Source organism: Aedes albopictus, chromosome 3, assembly GCF_035046485.1.
Source record: "Aedes albopictus strain Foshan chromosome 3, AalbF5, whole genome shotgun sequence".
Lineage (NCBI taxonomy): Eukaryota > Metazoa > Arthropoda > Insecta > Diptera > Culicidae > Aedes > Aedes albopictus.
This window is the reverse complement of record NC_085138.1, coordinates 261,752,136-261,778,447: the sequence shown is the minus strand read 5'-3', so window position 1 is coordinate 261,778,447 and position 26,312 is coordinate 261,752,136.

Below are 26,312 nucleotides of genomic sequence, written 5' to 3'. Positions count from 1 at the left end.
CGTGCATTTCGCCAGTTCCGGCGAGGCACTCGAATCTGGTTCCGGAACACTACTGACCTGAGACTATTTTCTTGCTGACCGTTCTTCGCGTTATCGAAGAAGCCGTTATTTAGTGTGCTGCGTATATGCGTTTGGTTTTTTTTTCTACATTTGACCACTTCCGTCGGGGCACCTGGAACCGGTTTCGGCACACTATTGGTTTTCCAAAGTATGGTCTATGGTTTTTTTTGTTAACCGTTCATCAGCTTACCTAAAAAGTCATTAAATGTGTCGAATTTACGGGTTTGGTTCTCCTTTACATTTGACCACTTCCGATGGGGCAACCGTAATCGGTTGCGGAACACTACCGGTTGTCCCCAATATGGCCGGAAACTTTTTTTTTAAATCAAAATGCCTTAAAATCCGCGATTTGATGTGTCGCTTGCATGGGTTTGGTTCCCTTTTATATTTGGCCATTTGCGGCGGGACACCCGGAACCGGTTCTGGATCACAACCGATTCAGATATGTTCTGAAAATATTTTCCTGCTTACTGTTCATCAGGATATAAAAAAAAGCCACGATTTGATATGTCCCTTGCATGGGTTTAATTAACTTTTATACTATGCCACCTTCGGCGGAACATCTGGAACCAGTTCCGATATGGTCTGAGAATGCTTTCCTGCTTACTGTTCATCAGGGTATCGAAAAAGCTGTGGTTTGATATGTCACATGCATGGTTTTATTTCAATTTTATATTTATATTTCAGATATGGTCTGAGAATATTATCCTGCTTACTGTTCATCAGGATATCAAAAAAGACACTATTTGATATGTCGCATGCATGGGTTTGGTTAACTTTAATACTTGGCCACTTCCGGCGGGACATTTGCAACCGGTTCCGGAACACTACCGGTTCCGATATGGTCTGAGAATGTTTCCCTGCTTACTGTTCACCACGTTATCGAAAAAGCCGCGGTTTGATGTGTCGCATGCATGGGTTTAGTTCACTTTTATGTTTGGTCACTTCCAGCGGGACATCCGGAACCGGTTCCGGGACACTACCGGTTCAGATATGGTCTGAGACTATTTTTCTGCTTACCATTCATCAAGTTATCGAAAATGCCGAAGTTTGATGTGCCGCATGGATGGGTTTGTAGCGTTTTCATATCTGGCCCCTTCCTGGGGTACCGGTCCGGAACACCTAAATGGCCATAACTCCGGAACGGCTGGACCGATCTGAACCATTTTCAATAGGAAACAATGGGACCAGATTCCGCGTCGAATGAACCGTCGGTCAATAAAATCGGTTGAGGTTTACTGCCAAAAAGTGATGTGAGTTTTTTTGTACACACACACACACATACACACACACACATACACACACACAGACATCACCTCAATTCGTCGAGCTGAGTCGATTGGTATATAAGACTTGACCCCTCCGGAGGCTCTATCAAATTTTCGTTTTTGGAGTGAACATATAGCCTTTCGGTACACCTTGGTGTACGAGAAAGGCAAAAAATCAAAATTCATTAAATTTTCCAAAATCAACAATTTTACAAATCATGACGTAATTTATGAACGTCACCTACAGGGATCGTTTTATAACTTGTGAATAGTCCATATTTAAAATATAAGCCAAATTGACGTATAAAAGTTGAAAATAATCCACAAAAAAAAATTACCGATTTTGGCAACACCCCAATTTGGCAACATAAAATTCATCTCGTGTTGCCAAAATCGGTAAGAAACTGTACTTCAACATGCTAAAAACACTATTTAAACCACATTTTTCAATAGTGGTGCACGCCAATAGAATAATAATTATGTTTTATGAAAGAGGATAACAAATTCGACCACTTAAATTCAATTAACCGGCGCCCGTAACCATTGAGAGACTAGCGCGCACCAGTGAGACACTAATGCTCTGACGGGTGAAGCACACGCAATGCGACCGGGTGGGAGACTACCGAGTGCTACGATGAGTGGAAAAGTTTTTTTTAACGACCGAGTCATTAGAAAAATGTATGAAACACTTGAAGTGACTCATTCAAATGTTGCATGAAAGTGTATCATTGAAACGAAATTGTACGCCCCTGCTGTGGCATGCGGAGCGCGGTGGATGTCAACGGTTGTGCGTCGTCGTGCGCGGCGTGCGGTGGTAAAATTGGAAAAGCCAGCCGGATGAGGACTTTTCATCGTCGGATGGAAATGATGTAAATTAAAACAGCCCTTCTGAGGGCTATAAAACTGTCCCACAAGAGAGAACCAGGTTACGGTTTCAAGTGAAATTACTATGAGATGGCTGTTATAAATGGAAGGAACAAAATCAGCAAAAATTGTACGACTTGATTGAAAATTTGTTCAATTTCTTCAACTTAGAAAAATGGTTACTTTGATGAAGAAAATCAGCATTGTTAAACAGTGTTGCCAAATTTGATTGAATAAGTACTTCAACCGTTTAAAATGTGCAATACTTAACCATGATATTAAATTATTATTTATAAGTATTAAACTTTTAATAAATCTAGTCTATCACTTTTCAAAAGTATGATTTGCATATTAAAATGAATTTGATGAACATTAATCAAACCAATATTGCAAATAAATCCTATGGCATCACTGATTCTTTCCCCTCTCTCATCGAACCAACCACGTTCGAGAGGGGAAAACGAACCGCCTTGCCGTATAAAAGCAAACTGCTTCTTCCCATTTTGTCTTATTCTTTGCCAACACTTTGACGGGAATGCATCAGCGGAGCGCTCACTTCACTTCCTTCAGTATGCTTTGGCAAGCCGATCGCGATGGTCGAAGGTGGTTGGGCGCGAGTGCGTCCGCTTTCCCATCGTCACGTTTTGACAGCATCGCCTCGCAAACCTGCCATCGGAGTCAATGCCACCGTCGCCGTTCTGGATTTCGCAATCATAATTACCGAATTTCACCTTTAGTAAGCAATTAAATTTAAACAGCCCTTGCTTATGAGGGCTACAATTCTATATTTTCTGCAAGAGTTGATTCCGAATTAAGTGAAGACATGCAAATTCCGACATTTTAAAACCATCTACTACGCGAGTGCGGTAAAATTGCATGAAATGGGGTACTTACGCTACCACGGCACTGGAGATCTAAAATTTTACGACGGTCACGAAATTATTTCAGATTTTGCACGCTAATAACTCAAATCTATATATATAAAAATGAGTTTGAAGTTCCTTCGAGGCAACAAAACTCAAGAACGGATAAACCGATCAGCATGATTCTTGCATCGTTCGATTCGTATTCGTGGTGGCTGTGTTTATATGTACAAAAAGTTACGAAAATCAACTAGAAAAGTAAGAAAATTGATAAATTGCTGATTTTTCATGAGCTGGGAAGGAAATCAACACGATCGATATGAAACCAATCTAGAGTGCGGTGATGTTATGAGCTCAACAGTTGTCAAACCACCACAGCTTGGCAAGACAAAGTTTGCCGGGGCAGCTAGTCTTCTATATATATATAAATGAGTTTGAAGTTCCTTTGAGGCAACAAAACTCACGAACGGATGAACCGATCAGCATGACTCTTGCACGGCTCGATTTGTATTCATGGTGGCTGTGTTTATATGCAGAAAAAGTTACGAAAATCAACTAGAAAAGTAACAAAATTGAAAAAGAACTGATTTTCTATGAGCTGGGAAGGAAATCAACACGACCGAAATGAAATCAATCTAGAGTGCGGTGCTATTTTGAGCTCAACAGTTGTCAAACAACCACAAGACGGCAAGACAAAGTTTGCCGGGACAGCTAGTATTTCATATTATTCGATTGGAAATGTATGTACGTACCATTTATGACAAATAATGAAAATTATTGATTTTCAACAGCAAACTATTGAAAATTTGGGAAATGTAAGCCGATGTTTTAACCAGCCGATTGCGTGCGAGCACATTTTTGCGTTTTGCCGTCCAGTTAAATTCCTCTCATCTTCCATCATCCGTTCATGACCTTTCTAGGGGATTGCATTGAAGGAGGGCTAGCCAGTTTCTCCGTTTGTGTTTTCCAATGTTCCTCCACAAGAATGAACCGAATAATTTTCTAAGGAAGACGAAGCGCTGGTCCACAAATAATGTCAAAATCGGCACAGTCTCAAAGCCGGAGTAGCGGAGTAGTGTAAATATAATTGCTTCTTGTAGCATCCATGATACACTCCATATAAATTTACAAAATCGAGTTGCTGCGAGTTGATCGGAAATTTCCAATAATTTTCTTAAACTTAGAGAACCAACCAAATTTCAATCAGTATTATGTCTGCAAAAATCAAAATTCTCTGTGCCCATTTTTGCCGCAAAATCTGGAAGAAAGCTAAAGAAATTCTTTGAAAAATAATAATGTTTAATGATTTGCATTTTTGATTGATCTGTTTGATTGCAAAGTAAGCTGTATTTTTTTTTTTTTTTTTTTTCCTTCTAAACCATAGGGGGATAATCTGCTCAACAGACACCCTAACAGAAGGTTAGGGTAGTGTAGGTCTGACAGGCTGTCTTCTACAACAAAAGTAAAATCCAGGACTACTCTCTCCTCGTACCCACTAAACCATTCCTATGGTCGCCAAACCCTACGTCTCTCCGGAACCACCAAGAAGGTATTGCTTCAGAGAGGGGCTAGTGCACATCGCACCCACAAGGTTAGCTGCGTAGCCTGCAGCAACGAACATCGATGACTCGCTTTGGAGAGTCCATCACGGTAGCATACTGGCGCTTAGCCAGTTTCCCGAGTGGTCCTCGCCACTCCCTTTGTCCTCGGAAGGCGGGCAGGGTCAACCCCGCCCGCGCCCTACTGCTGAGCGGACATCAAGAACTGATGCCCACGTGCAACCCGATCTGACCTGCCCGCAAGGAAGGGTATCACTACCCTTCAGGCCCTATCAGATGCACCCGTAGGTTGCAGACAGCAGGATCTCACCTACCCCGACCCTTGCCGGGGACCCCTTTCCAACCGCGGGCTCGGATCCAACCCAGTAGACCGACGCCACGACAGCACCGCTACCGGGACTTCCTCTCCTCGGCCACTTAATCGTTGTAAGGGTCGATCTCGACCGCAGGGCACCGGTATGACCTACGAAGCCGACTCCGAACCCCTGGACCACCTCTTGTACTGCATCTGGACTAGCCATTCTCCAAGTCCACGCGCCACCTCCTCTGTAGCTCCCAGACGATGTGGGTAATAGCCGTTGAAACGGCGTTCCAGCCAAACTCATCCCTACACATCCTCTGGACCAAGTTGTCCGGAGTTGTGTCTTCCCCGCATGTGGCAAGCATGCGGTCACGCATTGTGCGAAAACGCGGGCACACGAACAAAACGTGTTCCGCCGTTTCCTCTAAACCATTGCACACTGGGCATTCGGGAGAATCCGCATGCCCGAAACGGTGTAGATACTGTCGGAAGCAACCATGACCTGTAAGGACCTGTGTCAGGTGGAATGTGACTTCCCCATGGCGCCTATTAATCCAACTATCTACCCTCGGTATCAACCTATAGGTCCACCTTCCTTTGGTGGAGCTGTCCCACGCGCGCTGCCATTTGACCATAGAGGCCATCCTGACAGTCCTGCGTATGCCTCTTGTGCCGCGCATTTCGAAGCACTCCATGTCCTCACTGATAAGAATGCTGATAGGCACCATACCAGTAATGACGCAGAGAGCGTCGTGTGACACGGTACGGTACGCGCTCGCAACCCTCAGGCACATAAGCCTGTAAGTACTTTCCAGCTTCCGTCGGTAGCATTTAGTACTTAGCGCGGTGCCCCACGCCGGGCCGCCATACCTAAGTATGGATGTAGCAACACTAGCCAGAAGCTTGCGCTTACTGGCGTACACCGCAGAGCTATTGGACATCATTCGGGACAGTGCCGCAATAGCTGTGGAGGCTCTTTTACAGGCATAATCGACGTGGCTACCGAAAGTAAGCTTATCGTCGATTATCACGCCCAAGTGTTTGACGGAGCGCTTTGACAGGATAGTACAGTCTCCTACACTGATCTCCGTCTGCTGCTCCGACTTCAGGTTGTTAACAACCGTCACCTCTGTCTTGTGGTGAGCCAGCTCCAGTTTCCTGGACCGCATCCACGCCTCCACAACCTTGATCGAGTGGTTGGTAGTCAACTTTACCTCCTCGATCGTTTCACCGTAGACTTCGAGCGTAATGTCGTCGGCAAATCCGACAATCACCACTCCCACTGGATACTCTAACCTCAACACCTCGTCGTACATGACATTCCATAACACCGGACCCAGGATGGAACCTTGCGGGACTCCTGAGGTTATGTGAAAGCACTTCCGACCCACCTCCGTGTCGTAGACTAGTACACGATTCTGAAAGTAACTTCCGAGAATCTTGTACAGGTACTCCGGTATCCCCAGACGCAAGAGCGCATCGGCAATAGCAGACCAGCTGGCGCTATTAAACGCATTCCTTACATCCAGAGTCACTACCGCGCAAAAGCGAATTCCCCTCCTCTTAGGCTCGAGTGCTTTCTCGGCGGTTTTTGTAACCGACAAGATAGCGTCTACGGTGGACCTCCCCTTCCGGAAGCCGTACTGGTTACTCGAAAGACCATTTTCGCCCTCGGTGAACCGCAACATTCTATTGAGGATGATCTTTTCGAGCACCTTCCCCGCCGTGTCAATCAAGCATATTGGTCTATATGCCGACGGGTCTCCGGGTGGTTTCCCCGCCTTTGGCAATAGTACCAGGTTCTGCCTCTTCCAAGCTTCTGGGAAAACTCCCTCGTCCAGGCATTTCTGCATAGCAGACCTGAACATCTCGGGAGCCTCTGCAATAGCTACTTTTAAGGCCAGGTTCGGAACTCCGTCCGGACCTGGGGCCTTACCTACGCTAAGGGACTTAGCTATCCCCGCAAGTTCCACATCGGTGACCCTCTCCTCATCGCCAGCCCCAGTCCCCGGCTGTCCTACGAAAGGAGGCCAAGGACTAGGATCATGACGCGGAAAAAGTCCTCCAATGATCCCCTCCAACATCTCTGGAGATTGCTCTGTAGGAGCCATCACACCTCTCGTCTTGGCCATAACGATCCTGTAGGCGTCACCCCACGGGTTCGTATTGGCACTCTGACAGAGACCCTCAAAGCAGGCCTTTTTGCTTGCTCTTATCTCGGTCTTAAGCGCGGCTTTTGCAGCGGCGAACACCACCCGCCGTTCGTTTCGCTCTTCCTCTGATCGTGCTCGCTGCATCCGCCGCCTAGCCCTTAGGCAGGCGCGGCGCAGGTCCGCAATCGCGTCGGTCCACCAGTAAGCCGGTGGCCTCCCATTTCTAGGGTGGACTCGCCTAGGCATGGTCGCATCACTCGCACGTGAGAGCACCGCTACCAGCTCGTCGCCGTCTAAACCGATTAAGTTTCGCTCACGGCGGAGCGCCTCCCTAAATACCCCTTCGTCGAAGTATGATGTCTTCCACCTGCGAGGGCTTGGCCTTGACCTAGCCGCCTCTTCTTCTATCCGCTGTCTGCTGTTATTGTAGTCGATACTGTAGCGAACCGCCAGGTGGTCGCTGTGAGTGTAGCCATCATCTACTCTCCAGTTCGAACTACTTGTTAGGCCAGGACTGCAAAAGGTCACGTCAATAATTGACTCCGCTCCATTCCGACTAAAGGTACTCTTGGTACCGACATTAGCCAAGTCGACATCTAAGATGGCCAGTGTTTCTAGCAGGATCTGACCCCGCTGGTTCGTGAAACGGCTTCCCCATTCCACGGCCCAGGCATTAAAGTCGCCCGCTATTACCACCGGCCTTCGCCCTGTTAGCACGGTCGTTAAGCGGTCCAGCATTTGCGTGAACTGCTCGATCGGCCACCGCGGAGGCGCATAACAGCTACAGAAGAAGACCCCGTTTACTTTGGCGACCACGAAGCCCTCATAGGTAGTAGACACCAACTCCTGAACGGGGTATTTACCCGTCGTCCATATCGCCGCCATTTTTCTGGTCCCATCCGCGACCCAGTTGCCGTTGCCGGCGGGTACTCGGTATGGGTCCGATATGATGGCGATATCCGTCTCCCACTCAGAAACTGCCTGACAAAGCAGTTGCTGAGCCGCATCACAGTGGTTCAGGTTCAGCTGCGTTACCTGCACTGTGATTTGTTGTTCACTACGGCTTTCTTGAAGGCCGGGCACCTTGGACCACCCATCGGATGTCTGTTGTTCGAGGATTTCCCGGTACAGATCATGCAGATGGGCGGACTCGTGCAGCTTTGGGCCTTATGACCTTCAGCGCCGCATCGCCTGCACAGTTTGCGCCTGTCGGGGCCTTTGCAGTCCCACGACTTGTGTCCTGGTTCCAGACACCTGAAGCAAACCTCTGGTGGCTCGTGGAATGTCAGGTGACATACACACCAACCCACCTTTATGCTCCCTACTTTAACGGACTTTTTGACGTCCGCCACAGGTAGCTGAACCAAAGCTACCTGTGTCCCTGCTGGCCCTTTCCGTAGCTTAACGGCTGCGGCGGCCACCTGCACATCGCACTGTTGCCGCAGTGCCGTGACGAGCTCTTCCACTTCGGTGATCTCATCAATGTCCTTGACCTTCAGAGTCGCCTCATGTGTCAAAGCCCTCACCTGCACACCCTCACCAAGGACCTCTTCTGCCAGCCTCTTATAGGCGGCGCCCTTGTGCTCCTTCTGGCGCTTCAGCTCCAGGATCATCTCGCCCGTACGAGTACGTCTAATACTGCGTACGTCGGCTCCAAGACCCTCAAGCTTGGCGTCGCTTCGCATCATCTTCAAGACGTCCGAGTACTTGGACTGTTCCGTCTTGATGACGATAGCGTCGCCTTTCTCGCGCTTGGCACCTGCCCTCCTACGCCTTGGCTTGGCGTCCTGCGCTACTACCTGCGGATTCGCCTTCTTCTTCTTCCGCTCTACCTTCGTCCAAGGGGGGTCCTCCCCTTGGATCGCCCTACTCTGTGGCTGTTGAGGGCCCACTAGCGGTCGCAACCCCTTGTTCCCATCGTTCCGGGACGGGCCAGCCTTTTCAGACCCACCCTTCCCAGCTTTCCGGGAACCCTGGCTGGGGTCCGACCTTCCGGCATTATTACCGACTTTCGGGGTAATGATTCGCCTGGCCTTGCGGGCACCGCCAGACAGCTCCTCGCCTGACGGTTGCCTCGCCCGCTTCTGCGATTGCTTGTCCCGTTTGTCGCGAGCAGTCGCTTCCGCCTTATTTGGACTTCCTGCGAAGGAGAAGGCCTCCGTTTGGGTAAACTTCGGCACTTTCTCATTTGCAGGCTCCGCTGCTGCAGCAGTCAGCAACGCGAGTGCCGCGTGCTCCTGCTTGGCATCGTCGATCGACGCCCTAAGTCGAAGCAAGGCCGTTTTCAGGTCCTTGCTTATGTTCGACTTAGTGGACGCAAAGTCGATGATTTTGCCAAGCTGCTGCTCAGCCACCTCTATTGCGGACCGTCCTTTGGATCCTCGGTTGACGGCCCTCAACAACCACGCTCCGTCCATAACCTCCACCGGCTGGCTTGCCGGGAAGTGGACTGGAGCACCCACGCTTGAGCTGCGTACGCAACTCCCAGCGCCTATCTCCTCACTTCTCCTTGTCGGAGATCTCATCAACCCGCTTCTTGCGAAGGGGTTGATCCCACCACTACTTCCACCTGAATTTTGATTGCTTGATTTGTTTGATTTCATGATTAATCCCACGAGTCGCACGGGAAAGAATGTCCACCACGCCAGAGCCCTGCATTAACGCGGTAAGGGACAGCTTACTGTGGGGGGTGCCCAGGTACCCCACAGGCTCCGTTAAAGATCGAGCATCTTTTTCACCCCCTCGATCACTCATTCCTCAGCACGGGTCGCTTGACACCTTGAATTGGGGTTAGTAGTCCTATTCTTAGCCGGCGACTACGCGGCTGACTCGCAAGCGGGGGGGTGCGTCAGGCCCCAGGACTTTCGTCCCTGCTGCCCCAAAGTAAGCTGTATGGCATTACTGATTCTTACCCCTCTCTCGTCAAACTAATTCTTCTTCTATCTATCAAACCAATTCTTCTACTTCTTCTTCTTCTTTCTATGGACGTCCTAAGACAGAGCCTCGCGCTGTTCTGACTTTTGCTGCCAGAACAATGAAATTTGTTGAACTCACGTGCAATAATTTGACTAAATTCTGGTTCGAACAGCCTTTTCAAGGGCTTTATCAATTTTCTGAAAGAGTAAATGGCAGATTTTCCGATAAAGTGACGCTGGTCACATAAGTGTCAAAACTGCCGAATTTTGAAACCTACTATAGTATACTAAACAAAATGCAACAGCATTGTGCGGAAATTAAACCGTGTCTTTTCATCTGGTCGTGTCTCTGAATCTAGCGAGTGCGCTTTCTTCTTGCGCTACCATCAACGCAGTGTATAAGGGATTTCCGCCGGCTTCGCTTAGGCTTCAAACTGTGGATAACTGACACTTAGGAAGATTACAAGTGGTAGTCGATACGCGTATCTGTCAAAGGATAAGCAAAATAGGGCGGAATTAAAAGGTACAAAACTTATTACACTCATTTGAAGAGGGTATTCTGCTTAGAGAGTTCGAAAAGTCGGTACAAGTTCAAACTATTTTGTTATTATTTCCAATACCGGAATACTCAAACTTGCAGAATTTACCTTCTTTCTTTTGATATGATTATTTTTATTGATTCAAACTATTGGTTCAACCAATAACAAACTGCTTTACGTAGTTTACGTCATGCGGTTGTGTCTTGTACACGCCCCTCTAATTTTTTTGCTTGTTTCCTAACTTCCATAAAGTTTTCCAAATTTCATTAAATTTGATGTTGAGAACATTCTAGAGGGTTCTTTTCTTAAAAGTTTAACAACTTAGAAGTGGTCATTAGAAGAGGAAGTTCTCAGTAAATAACTGTGGATGTGGTAGAGCTCATAGACGGAAGCTCATAGCTGAGAAGCAGGCTTTGCCCCAGTTGAGATGTTACGCCAAGAAAAAGACGAAAAAGATGTTCCATAATCAGTCATGTAAACATTCGACACTTTTCACTACCTTCATTTCGTTGCCACAGTCGGGTGTCAGCTTGTTTTGTTACATTCATGCGCTACCGTTACACAAGTGCACTACACGAGCGGTAGAACGAAGATCAATAAACATAAACAAGGGTCAAATCAATGTCGTCTGGCACGATGACATTTGTCTAATTCTAGCTTTTCGCATGGATTTCAGCCAATTCCGATTATGAATGTAAATATTAGTTAATTCTTGCTTGTTGAGTTTAATATGACACACATATGGCCAACACAGCTCTCATTGTGGAAGAAGACAGGAATAACAAAAGCCGAACCGTCTCCCGAACCGCAATCGTGGTCAAGTGAATTCGTTTAACATTTTTGTTTCGTACGGTAAATTGATTGCTTGTGTTGCGAATGTCGGAGACAAAGGCAGCCGAATATCGACGAAAAGGTGTCAATGACTGTGATCTCTAACAAGACTGTCCATAATGCTACAGAAGGTTCTTCTCCTCCTTTTGAAGCGTCCAGAAACTTCCAGAAGATTCTCGAAACTTTAAGAAGTTCAATACTCCAGAACGTACTAGAACGTTCTTTTTTTTTGCCTTTCTCGTACACCAAAGTGTACTGAAAGGCTATATGTTCACTCGAAAATAGAAATTTCGAAAAGAGGCTCGGTGGGTTAAGTCATATATACCAATCAACTCAGTTCGACAAATTGAGATGATGTCTGTATGTGTGTGTATGTATGTATGTCTGTGCGCAAAAAGAGTACACTCACTTTTAAGGCACTTCCTTATTGGCAAATTTTTCGGATTATATCGAATCGAAACGGAATTTTACCCCATTGTTTGCTACTAAAAATGGTCCGGATCGGTCAAAGCGTTCCGGAGTTATGGCCATTTCAGGGATCCGGACCAGATCCGGTATAACTGGGCGTATATAAAACTGAAACAAGCCCCATCATTTGATACATCAAACTGCGACGATTTCTGCAACCTTTAGCATGGTTGGCGAATTTTGTGCGGAAATCAACACAACAGACCAGAAAATCCACTATGTCGGCTCAATATTCAAAATGGCCGCTTAATATTCAAAATGGCGGCTCCAAATTCAAGATGGCGTTTAGTGCTGTTTAGGCTCTAAAACCATGTAATATGGGTATATTTGGTATAGGAGAAATCTCTGAAATCCAAAAATGGCGACCAGAATATCCCAGATGGCGGTTTGAAACCCAAGATGGCGGCACTAAACTCAAGATGGCGGCTGTTTAATGATGATTTAGCCTCTAAAACCATACACTATGAGTATATTTGGTATAGGAAAGATGTCTGGAGTTCAAAAATGGCGACCAGAATATACAAGATGGTGGTCTTAAATCCAAGATAGCGGCCTTAAACTCAAGATGGCGTCTGTTTTATGGAGTTAAAGGCTCTGAAACCATGCAATATTGATATATTTGAAATGGAAAATATGTCTGGGGTCCTAAAATGACGACCAAAACATCTCGAAATTCAAGATTGGTCTGTTTAATGGAGTTTTAGGCTCTAAAACCATGAAATATGGGTATATTTGATATGGGAAAGAAGTCTGGACTAACGACCAGAATATCCAAGCTGACCGTTTAAAATCTAAGATGGCAGCTCCAAATTCAAGATGGTGGCGGTGGCTGTTCAATGGAGTTTTAAGCTTTAAAACCATTCAATATGGGTAAATTTGGTAATATGGGGACAATGTCTAGAGTCAAAAAATGATGACCAAAATATCCAAGATGGCGGTTCAAAACTCAAGATGGGGACTTACGATTCAAGATGGTGGCTGTTTAATGGAGGTTTAGGCTCTAAAACCATGACATTTGGGTTTTGTATAATATGTTCGGAATCCACAAATAGCAACCAGAATAATCAAGATGGCGGCTGTTAATTGGAGTTTTGAGTTATAACACCATTGAATTAGGGTATATTTGGTATAGGAAAAAAGTCTGGAGTCCCAAAAAGGGCGACTAGAATTTCCAAGTTGGCTTACTTAACCCTCAAAGCCCCAGGACAAACTTCTTTTTTTTTAATCGTCTGATACTCATGATCTGTAAAGCATAGCATAGCATAGCATGAATACTTGCACAAATCTTGGATGGAGTTGCAAAGTTGAATATATCCATTGACATTGGTGATTTCGCTACTATCTAAAATGCCATAGACTTACTCAGCTCCACACACCTGGCCAAGTCCTTGCAAGCATTTATAAATCCCTTCATCAACTTAGAAAGAGCCCAGAACTGAAGCAGCTTCCAATAGATGAAAGGATGTTGAAAATAGCGAATTTTCAACTTATATGTAGTTATATAACAATATAGGTTATTGAAAATAGAACAAGTAAAAGAAGAAGCATGAAACATTCTCACCAAATTTGAAAGGTCTATCGTTTGATCCATTTAAGGAGCGATTTCCCTGCTTCAGTGACGTCCAGTGGCTGAATCTTGATAACTGGTTTTATTTGTATTATAACTTGAAGACCTATGCTTGATCCTTAATCCAGAAAGTCATCCAAAACGCATTTCGCGTACAGTCATTGCACAATTATGGGTCACACACAATTATTAGTCACTTTCCACTTTAATAGATAAATACTAATTAATTGCAAGCTTTTGTCAGCCATTATCATTTTTCGCACATAAGTTGATTTGTTTTGTGTCACTAAACGTATCGCACACAGGCTTATACGTCAAAACATACATATTTTCAATATTTTTTTGTTCGGAGCAAAACTACCTGTCAAAGTAACGCTTCGATTGTGAATATCAGACAGTGCGTGCGCTGCTTTCGTAAGCTCTGTAAAAGCGAGATTTAGTGATTTTCAAGTGCGAAATGGTGTCATCACCAGAACAAAGGTATAATTTACTTTGAACTTTTAGTGGCTACGCAGTCTTTATTCTTGAAACGGGTTTATTATCTACCCAACGTTTCGGCACTTAGGGATGGTGCCTTCATCAGGGGGAACTGGAATTTAGTTAGTTGATTATTTGTATCTTAACTAGTTTTGTTTGACTTACAATAATGTTCTCGTTTCGTCTCTCGTGTTTCGGCTAACTTTAACTGTCCTGACTCTAATTGTTTGGTACATGCTATGGGGTAGATTTGTCTGGTTAGTTATTTTAAATTTTACTTGTCACTTTTTGTCTATAAATTAATTAATTCTTACACTCAATAACACTTCGGTGAACTTATGTGGACTTTTTGCTAATGGCGCAATTCTTCTTATTATCTATTAGTCTATTTTTAAATGGTGGTCCTGATGCCCTATCTGCATATTGTCATTCTTCGGTGGTCTGCGATTTCTTACTAGATTTGTCTCGTCGATAGATAGTCTTGATGTCGTGCAACAAACCAGCATATGTCGTATTGAGTCCATCAGTGTCTGTCCGTTTGTTCACCGTTTTATCTGTGTTAGTGATGTGGCACATTTCAAGAAATGGGAGTGTGGAAGGTTTATGGCTATGGTCTATAATATTGGTGTGGTCAAGTTGAAATCTGTGGTTCTGTGTTATACAATGTTCTATTAGCCCAAATAGCACTAATAGAAACCACCACAGCCCTAATAGAACATTGTATAACACAGAACCACAGATTTCAACTTGACCACACCAATATTATAGACCATAGCCATAAACCTTCCACACTCCCATTTCTTGAAATGTGCCACATCACTAACACAGATAAAACGGTGAACAAACGGACAGACACTGATGGACTCAATACGACATATGCTGGTTTGTTGCACGACATCAAGACTATCTATCGACGAGACAAATCTAGTAAGAAATCGCAGACCACCGAAGAATGACAATATGCAGATAGGGCATCAAGACCACCATTTAAAAATAGACTAATAGATAATAAGAAGAATTGCGCCATTAGCAAAAAGTCCACATAAGTTCACCGAAGTGTTATTGAGTGTAAGAATTAATTAATTTATAGACAAAAAGTGACAAGTAAAATTTAAAATAACTAACCAGACAAATCTACCCCATAGCATGTACCAAACAATTAGAGTCAGGACAGTTAAAGTTAGCCGAAACACGAGAGACGAAACGAGAACATTATTGTAAGTCAAACAAAACTAGTTAAGATACAAATAATCAACTAACTAAATTCCAGTTCCCCCTGATGAAGGCACCATCCCTAAGTGCCGAAACGTTGGGTAGATAATAAACCCGTTTCAAGAATAAAGACTGCGTAGCCACTAAAAGTTCAAAGTTAAGAATTTCAGTCGATCCTTGAAAGTGGTATAATTTACGTTCTAAATGTAGAAATTCATGTGACTGGAGCCAATTAAAGCTTATTTCAGGCAAAATTTAAGTGACTCATTATTGTGCCAAGCAACACCGAAAATCACAAAATTATGGGTCACCTTTTGTGCAGCATAATATTGACAGTTCTGCGTACATAGGCATTGCATACTTTTAGGCGTTTATCGGTGGTTGTGTTGGAGAATTTGTCCCAATTTTGAAAAATTGAATTCAAATAGTGAAAACACGCTTCGTTAAGAGATTTGAGACCAGTTTTAGATTCTACTATAGTTGATCTATCGAGAATAAGTGATCATTCAATGAAAAAATAGACAAAACATTATTGTTGAGCCGATTCCTCTTGAGTGACCCATAATAGGCAACAAATTGACCCATAATTGTTACACAGCCAATTTTGACCCATTATTGTGGTCTTCATTATTCACCAACATTTTAGTAATTTTCACCGCCTAAAGCGAATTTTACAAGCAGATTTTCATTTAAAACAATAAAAAGGGGTTTCAATGAAGAGAATGTAAAATAAAAATAATGAAAGTGTTATTTTTGTATCAAAAACGATTCATATTATGAAATGGTTGTTCCTTGAGTGACCCATAATTGTGCAATGAGTGTATTTTGTGTCCTGTAACTCAGTTCATAAATAACAAAAGGAAAATTCATCTACACTGCCTCGAGCAGGAAACCAATTTTCAACAACTGATTTTTCACAGTTGAAGTCTACGATCATCCACACGTAGCAAAGCACAACATATATCTTGAAAACCTAACACGGCAATAAAACACTTCTTCAAAAATCTTGCTGAATACGTAAAATATAGCATGAAATAACACTTTCCACCTATTCTCCGGCGTTGCATTCAAAAATTCGCGGAGCAAGAAAACACTTGACCTTATCTTGTTCATTAGGCACTACTAAACGTAAATTTTCCAAAATTTCACTAAATGGGTGGCATAAGCCTAATCTGTACGGTTGCACTTCATTAATTAGTTCTTTTAAAAAGGCTTAGGTAAAAAGTTACAAAAACATTTGAAAGTTTCTTATTGAGTGATTTCTCTTCAGGCGAAATGAAACTTAACAGACGTGAAAAATTCTGACACCCGCAAATTTCAACACGTCCACACGCGCGCACAGACTACTTCGATCTCGTCTGATACTCAGGATCTGTAAAATATAAAAATAAACGGTTTTCACTATGATCGATGGGAAAAGTTGTATTTCATGTAAGAGTAGTTGTCAAACCGGAAGTCCATGTTTGAACCTGTTTTTGAACCGGAAATAAGTGTCCCTGGTGCAATGTTTTGGCGAGTCGTCTATGAATCTGGTATTTTATAATAACTCTGACATCTTTAACAACTTGAAATGGTAGGCCAACACAAGAATACAATGCTGAGGCTGCTTTCTAGCATAAGTTGCATCCTAAACTTGGTCCCAGGAGTGTACTTCCGGTAGGACTCCCTAAGACCTAATGTCGTGATCTTAATCATTTTGCACCTGAAAAGATGATTTTAGAAGTTTGGTGTCTATGAAGAATTTGTTTCGTATATTTGAGGCCTTCTTTTAAAAGGATCACTCATATGATTAATCCACCTAAAATTCAAACACGGGTCATACTTTTAGCCATCGAAGTATTACTAGATCATTGCATACTTTTAGGCGTTTATCGGTTTCTGACCCAATTTACAAAATTGATTCCAATTAGTAAAAGCACGCTTCGCTAAGAAATTAAAGGCCAGATTTAGATTCCACTTTGATTGATCTACCGAGAATTAACAGCTAATTATTGAAAAAGTAGCCAAGAGGCAGCTGTAGAACATATTTCCAAACATAGCACCAGGGAACACTTATTTCCGGTGCAAAATCAGATTCAAGCATGGACTTCCGGTGTGACAACTACCCTTGCATGAGGTACAACTCTTCCCATCGATCATAGTGAAGAACACTTATTTTTATATTTTACAGATCCTGAGTATCAGCTGATTAAAAATAAAAAGTTTGTCCTGGGGCTCTGAGGGTTAAATCCATAATGGCGGCCCAAAATTCAAGATTGCGGCTTTTTTCCAAAAGTTCAAGGCTTAAACATTAAAAACCAGATAAAGGATATGATTGTGTTGCTATGAAATGGATTTTTGTTATACGTATGAAACACATCACTTGAGTTTTGCTGAAATGGGCCTTCGTAGGCACGAGAAACGCGCCATCACCGCTAGGTGGATTTATTAGGGTTTTTGTATGTATTAGTAGAATGTACTAGTTTTGTTTTCCAAGTTCAAACATGTAACTATTGCAATTGTGTATTCCCTTTTTTGTTACAGGACAGGCAGGAGAGGGATACTGAGTACCGTAAACCGGGGTCAAATTGATCAGCGGGGTGAAATTGATCATTCGGGTACTACATTGTAATTCCATACTAGGAACTCTTAAGCGTCGTAATGATCTTAAACTTTTTACGTCATCTGGTTCGTAGATGTCTAGAGATGAGCGTAGACTTTTAATTTTTAAGAAAAAAGTTAGTTTTGCCTTATTTTTTAAGGAATTTGCATTGTAGTTTTCATTTAGCTGAAATCGTTGCTACTAAACAATCGATTGCTAATAGGACTTCCCGTAAATTCTTTGTTTGAACATTTTTGTGGAGCCTTAGTTGGAAAGTTATGTAGCTAATAAAAACATGAAATAGTAAAAAAAAGTTCATTTTATGTTGAAATAGTCATTTATTGTGACAGAAATAACTTATTTCAAATGAAATTGCCTACCTTTAGGCGTTTAAGGGGGAAATTTCACAATTTAATTTAGCATTTAAAGTATTAAATTCACTAGTTGTAAGATTTTAAACGCGTTATTCGGTTTTCGAAGAGCAAAATTAAGCGGAGAAGGAAATTTTCCTTTCTAACCGATGCTTAATTGTATACTGATCAATTTCGCCCCAAAGTGGCATTTCCAATTTTTTGATATTTGGAGTTATTTAACTTAAAGTTTAAATTTGTTGAACAAAATTCTGTCACGTGGTTCCATGGAGATCCACTGGGTACTGATTTTACAGAAAATCTTTTGGCAATATTTGGAATTCCACTAATGTTATCCGCAAAAGTTGTTTTAAAGTGATCAATTTGACCCCGGATTACGGTATGTTGGCGGAAAGAATCGCGAATTTAGCGAGAGCTATGTTCAGACAAATTCGCTGCTCACGGCTCTCAAGAGGAGGTAAATTTATATGCTTTCTAAGGTTATTTTATCGACACCATCAAACATTTGAAATCATTTATTTTTTGCTTGTTTAAAACTAAGGTTTTACTATGAAATAGTATTCACAGTACAATGGGTCAAGAGCCGTATTTTCGAAGAGAAAAATATTTGTGCCCAATCCTGAATGACACCTTGCGGTAATGACCAGCATAAACATGTTTTCAAGTTTACCATGGCAGGACTTTATGGCGCATTTCTCCGTGGCATAACGTACGAATATGCAGACATGCCATGAAGTCCATAGAAAGAATGCACAAATGATTTTTTGACATAGGTATCCAAACTTTTGGACGTTATGTCGCAAAAAAAACACGACTTAACGACCGGGACAGTATGGCCTCGGACGTTGTGATCCGACCCCGATCTACATACATGGTGATGCCGTGCGATTGCATACTATGAGGGGTATTCGGTGGGATTGGCTATATATTTTTTTTTTGGATTTTAACCAAAACTATAAAAAATACCAAAACAAGTGTCTGTTATGCGTAGAAATTAGATTATTTGCAACAAAATATTTGTTAATTTGCACTATTTCCGTGATTTAACAGTATTCATGGCTAAACTTTGCGATAATGGTCCTGTTCAAATTATATTTGGCTGAAGGTGTCCAGAACATTTATTGCATTTCTTACAGGCGATTGGATTTCGTGATTTTCTTAACTTAGATTTTCAAGTACAGTCGTTGTTGTGACCTTAACCGAGTGTTCTACCAGTGATTCCCGTGATCGTCTAGCCTTTCCAATTTCCGGGAGTCTGCAGTGCCCAGGTTGATATGTAGGTGTTCCGGTAGATGGGTATGTCCCAACTCGGCAACAGGACGACGGAGTAACGATAGATGCCTTGATGGATTGACGGGACCTTGGCTAGAATGGGCTTACACGGCCAGAACCGGGTGAGCAATCAGAAACGGGGCAACGGGAGGTACCTTGATGGACTGACGAAAGAGCTTGTACTGACATAATCGGGATGGCTCCCCTTTTGATAAACGATGTTTGAGCGGCAGAACGGAAGTGTCTTCACCAGCTGATTCGGGGAGCACGGTGCTTCGGCTTTGATGGGTCAGGTACCACAGCTGAATCAAAATTCACCGATCTTTGCAAACTTTCGTAATATATAGTCATTTGAAAGGGCCACTCCACGAACTTTAGTCCTGTCACCAGTTCATTCAACTCCCTTAGGCTACCCCTTCGTGAGTATCACAATGTATAAATAAGAATAGTGTATTGTTTTAATAAGTATACAACGAAAATGTTTATAAATATCGCGAGAAAGAAAAATATTTACTCTAATTTCTTTTTGCCCTTTTCTAAAATGGATGCTCGACGTGATGGCTGTTGTCGATTAACTTGAAGAAGCCAATTCTGGTTGCTGGATGTTCAGTTTGAATGTCCAAAGCATCTATGTCCCTTCGCTGGACATTTCGAAGGACAAGGTGTTTGGTATGACAGACTTTCTAGTCATATCCCAAACAATGTCGTGGGAGAAACATAACGTTGTCCCAGAACTGGTTTACTTCATTTGCCTCACGGCATCAACATGTGCTGAAGCTAGTGTTTGCGGTAATACCGAAACAGCACATCGACCACTACGGCCATTCCGCATGCGATCGAGAAGACATGTGCCCGTTTCGACAAGAAATTGGGTTGCTCAGACGCCCATGGTGACATTTGCGTGGTTGACGTTGCCATATCCAACATTCGGATGTTGCTGATTTGCATTTACATATCGCCAGGTATTCAACCGAATCAAATATTGACGTAAACTACGCCTTACAGGAAGCTTGGGTATACCGGGTATACAGGATGCTTGGGTATACAGTATACTGGGTTTAAAATGAAAATTTAAAATTTAGCGGCCGCCACGAAAAAATGATAGGTTTTGAGCGCGTTGAATCATTTAAACTGCCGTTCTATGCCCAATTGGGAATTCCATATAACATGGGACAAGTATGCGTAGAACGGCAGTATGGGTTAATTTTCAACAGCAAACTATTGAAAATTTGGGAAAAGTGAACCCATGTTTTAAGGTTTATCCAGCCAATCACCTGCGAGCATAAGTTTGAAGTTTTCCATCGAGCACCAGCCCAGTATAAAAGTTAATTTCTTCTTCCCATCTTCTTTCATTCTTCTTTGATCCCTCGAGGGGAACGCATCGGAGCAAAGCTAGCCATTTTCTCCGCCTCCTGCGTTATGTTTGTCTCAATGGAAAATTAATCAAATATGGCACAAGTTACATCCATCATATCATATCCACTTCTGATAATCACTTAGGTTAATGTTAGATTTTTTAAGCGAAACAGCTTTCCTGATGGGGTCTCCAGTTAGCCTAGTGGTTAAGGCTATGGATGGCCAATCCGGAGACGGCGGGTTCGATTCCCGTTCCGGTCGGGAAATTTTTCTCGACTCCCTGGGCATAGTGTATCATTGTGCTTGCCTCACAATATACAAATTCATGCAATAATGGGCGACAAAGAAAGCCCTTCAATTACTAACTGTGGAAGTGCTCAAAGAACACTAAGTTGAAGCAAGGCAGGCCAAGTCCCGTAGGGAAGTCGAGCCATAAAGAAGAAGAAGAAGCTTTTCTGATTCTGCCCAAAGTTATCCCTCAGGCCGAATGTCGCCCCGACTGGCGGAACATGGAAACTTTATTGTAGAATCATTCCGGTGAAATGTGCCCGGCTACGGAAGTTTTCAAACCCTTCGTAATTAAAGGTCATATAATAAACGATCATCTTTCCGTGAAAGAAAATCCTTGCAGCTCTTCACTGAAGAACCATAATCAATGCAGCATACTAATACAGGGGATACTCAAAATAACTGGGATAGGTAAAATTTTCACTTTTCAAAAAATGTTCAACTCGCTGTAACTTTTCGAAAAGAGCATCAAATATTCTCAAATTTTTACTGCAAGTTCATCAACTAGTTGTGTATCAGTGGTCAAAATTTAGAAAAGATCGAGCCATTCTACACGAAGTTATTAAGGTTCTAGAAAAAGGTATAATTATCCGTTCGCCAACTTTGAGCTGTTATGTCTCCGGATTCAGTGAACCGAATGCAATGAAATTTTGATCATTTATGACTTATATAATGAACTTTGAAAAACAGTTTACCTAATTTGAAATTATTAATAAGAAAAAAAGTTGTGACGGTTTCATTTATTCTATGTTTTTTTAGTAAATTTATCTATTTTTCATATGCATCCCATTACTTTTTCAATTTAATGCCGGTTATTTTGTTACTTCCTTTCAAAAAATATTCATATTGAAGTTAATTAGAGGGAATTTAAATGAACTATAATTACTATTTCGAATTTTGAAACGATGATAAAGTTTTGGATAAATTGGAGGTATATTATAAAAATGATCCAATCGTAATAATTTTCTTTCGTGTAAAGAATTTTAAGTTTAGTTAAAAGTTCTTGATAGCTCATTATATAAGTCATAAATGATTAAAATTTCATTGCATTCGGTTCATTGAATCCGGAGATATAACAGCTCAAAGTTGGCTATCGGATAATTATACCTTTTTCTAGAACCTTTATAACTTCGTGTAGAATGGCTCGATCTTTTCCAAATTTTGATCACTGATACACAACTAGTTGATGAACTTGCAGTAAAAATTTGAGAATATTTGATGCCATTTTCGAAAAGTTACAGCGAGTTGAACATTTTTTGAAAAGTGAAAATTTTACCTATCCCAGTTATTTTGAGTATCCCCTGTAGAGCGTGATGAGGAAGGACCATTCCCTCTCACGGTGAAAGGTGCAAACTATCATAAAACTTGAGCTGAAATATTTTAATTACTCCCCGGAACAGGGCTAGAGAGAAATTCTCGTTGTGGAAACTTTCTTTTTCTTGACTGGTGTTTTTATCACCGAGACGGGTCGGTCGGTACTTAAACGGGTCGACGAGTTGTCTGTCTGCATCCGAATGGCCCCAAGAGCCATCATTTGAAAAGGTCTATGCACCCACTACTACTGCAACGCGGGGCATCGAGGGAAGGTAGCTGGGTGTGGAAATTCAAGCGCGCCCCAAGTTTATCGAGTTAAATCTAGCCAAACGACTTGCGAGAGAGATTGGTTGTAGAAGAGTTTTAGTGCTTCCAGACAGGAACCTGACCGGAATCGGGAATAGGCGAAATGGTTGGGACCACTGAACCAAGGAATATTGTTCAACTAAATAAATAATCTAGTTTGGAGAGTGGTGTTTTTGATAAATATTGATTGATGGAATGCACCAGCGATATGGTCCAAATCCAAATTTATTCTTTCTTTTTTACCCCTGTAAGCCACCAGAACCCACCTTGAAAGTATTAGACATAGTCGTAGCAAGGAAATTGTGAAGGGGGTGGGGGGTTGGGAGGGGTGTACTGAGTTGAGAATAGCAGCACTTCCAACTGCTAACTGGATCGTACGCACCTGTTGTCAAAAGATCGAAGCTTGTTAATGATTCAGAAGAATATGTGAGCCTCATGATGTCAGTACCTGTTCTGCTTGAGGCGGCTGCTGCTGAACACCAGTCATGGGCAAAACACCAAACCGTGCCGCACCGGGTGGTGTGTTTGCGCGTAAACACACCACCGTGTGTGTTCATTTCACCACCTTCGTTAAGCTTCTACTGATGGGCACGCAGTGCGATTGACGAAACACTCATGTCGGTGTTGTAACTCGAGCCTCTATTTCGGCTCCATGTTTCAGTTTTGGTTGGACACGGAAGTGCCGAGTGATTCCGATTGTATGGAACACAGTGCGTGGTAGCTTGGCTGCATCAGAGCCACTGAGTCATAAGGGACGTGAAAGACACAAAAGGAGCCGCCAAATACTTCATTCGCCTTGACGGAGGCTCTCTGAGAGAATTGCGCTGTGCGTGAAATCAATTTTTTTTTTTTAACATGGGAAAGGATAGGAGCTGCATTTTCAAATGCTTTTAAAATATTTAAGGGACTTCAGATTGAAAAAAGTGTTAATGTTTTGCAATATACTTTCAATTAGCTACATTATAACTGGTTTTAGACAAAAGTTTTTAAATTACAATGTTATGTCTATAATATAGCGTATCAAAATCTCATTCGATAACATTAAGAACGTTTTGCTTGAAAAAAATTCTATAAAGAATTAGAAGCATTTGAAAATGCAGCTCCTATCCTTTCCCATGTTAAAAAAAATGTTTTCACGCAAGCGCAATTCTCTCAGAGAGCCTCCGTCAAGGCGAATTCTCGTCATCGACCAACACCATTTGCAACTGGTGCTGAAGAATGCACGGCACCGAGCGTTTGAACTCGCACGAGTGTTTTGCATAATCGGAAACACTCGGGATCAGTGTTACCCGAAGCGTAAAACACCGTGCCAGTGCCTTAGCACCCCCATCGACACCGGTGTTGAGCCAGGCACGGTGCGTGTTCGTTATGAAACACGAGAGCTAGGTGGTCGTTTGGCTCCCACGGTGGTGTGTTTGAGCATCGACTGCTCGTGCAGTGCAATGTTCGGACATGTCTGTTGAACGCTCGCTGGACCCTAGTACCAATGCGTTGCATCGGAGGCAGTTCTACAACAGCAGGGAATGGACTGGATGGCTTAGTTACTGATGTTGGCAAATGGTGGACATGTGAATCGTGTTCCGTCATCGGTTTCTGACGTGGTCCAAACGATGAGCGACTTCCCGTGACAATAAAAGCTCCGGTTTCGATAAGTCGAGCTGAATTGAGAATAGCAGCACTTCCACTTGCCAACTGAATCGTACGCACCTGTTATCAAAAGATCAAAGCTTGTTAATGATTCAGAATACTATGTGATTCTCATGTATCTGTTTTACTTGAGCCGGCTGCTGCTGAACACTCGCTGGACCATTGGTACCAATGCACTGCATCAGAGGCAGTGTGACCTCAGCAGGGGATGGACTGGATGGCCTGGTTACTGATGTTGGCAAAAGGTGGACATGTGAATCGTGTAATGGGTGTTCCGTCATCGGTTTCTGACGTGGTCCAGACGATGAGCGACTTCCCGTGACAGTAAAAGCTCCGGTTTCGATAAGTCGAACTGAGTTGAGAATAGCAGAACTTCCACTTGCCAACCGAATCGTACGCACCTGTTGTCAAAAGATCGAAGCTTGTTAATGATTCAGAATATTATGTGATGAAAAGTGTTGATGGGAATGGAGAAACACGACCAAGTGTATATCGAATTCGAGAAGGACTACCACGAAGTGTCGTCGTACATCGAAGAGATGCCGATGGACGCGGCGAAGAACGAAGCTCCTGAAATAAAACCCCAAGGCATCATCCAGCAGCAACCGCAGAAGGCACCGATACCGACATTCGACGGCCGAATAATTGGCCAAAATTCAAAGCGATGTTCCTCGACGTAAGCCCAATGATACTGACGCCATCAAGTTATATCACATGGACAAAGCTCTCGTCGGAACAGCAGCAGGCATCCTCGACGCCAGGACTATGAACGAGAACAACTACGCTCAGGCGTGGATCATTCTCACAGAACGATTCGAAAATCCCAGTGTCATCATCAACACCCACATCCGTGGCCTTCTGTCACTGAAGAAAATGTCAAAGTAATCCCACCGTGAGCTGCGACAGTTGGTTGATGATTGCTCCAGACACATCGAGAGCCTCCGTTACCTGTGTAGTAGGCTAGAAATCAAAGAATTGATCATAGCAATCGGAAATTAACCCATATCCGCCCAGCGTCCTATTTATAGGACAGATGCCCCGAACGCCCAGCGTCCTATAAATAGGACAGTCCTTTGGATGTGAATATCTCCACAATTATGCAAAATTTTAGAATACTTTCTTCAGAGAAGATGTTCTCCACACCCATACCTTGCTCATAGTGCACAATATAGTATGTGACTGGTTCACTAGGTGGCGTAAACGATGCTACAAAGAATGCATATTGTCACAATCTGTGAGCATCATTTCCAATGCGAAAAAAAAATATTTCCCTGGAATCTTGACAATGGTTAATAATTAACAGTTCATTTCTTCGGCAGAGTTGTTAGTCACACATTCCTTAGGATGTGGAGGTGGTGGCAAGGATATTTAAACTCAAGATGGCGACTTAGGTTCCAAGATGGCGGTCAAAACTCCAGAATATATGCTTTTTAACGACAATGGAGCTTCGGATACTATGCAATATGGGTATCTATCGATCGGGCTTCACAAGTAGAACTCAAAAATGAATATTCGACGCCATTTTGAAATTAAAGATGGCGGACCATATCCAATATGGCGGCCATGAAATGGCAGTTTGATTTATAATACCATGCAATATGGGTATCTATCGATCGGGCTTGATGAGTAGAAGTCAAAAATCGATATTTTACGCCATTTTGAAATCCAAGATGGCGAACCATATCCAAGATGGCGGCCACGGAATAGTAGTTTGATCTATAATACCATGCAATATGGGTATCTATCGATCGGGCTTCATGAGTAGAAGTCAAAAAACGATATTTGACTTGGTTTAGAAATCCAAGATGGCGGCCCATATCCAAGATGGCGGCCACAGAATGAGAGTTTGAGCTATGAAACCATGCAATATGGGTATCTATCGATCGGGCTTCATGAATAGAACTCAAAAATTAATATCCGACGACATTTTGAAACCCAAGATGGCGGACCATACCCAAGTTAGTGGGCACGGAATGGTAGTTTGAGCTATAATACCATGCAATATGCATATCTAAAGGGTAGATGGTAGGGTAGCGGGTAGGATAAAAGGTGGAGCAGACGGTCGGGTAGAGGGTTTGGGTGAATGATAGAGTAGAGGGA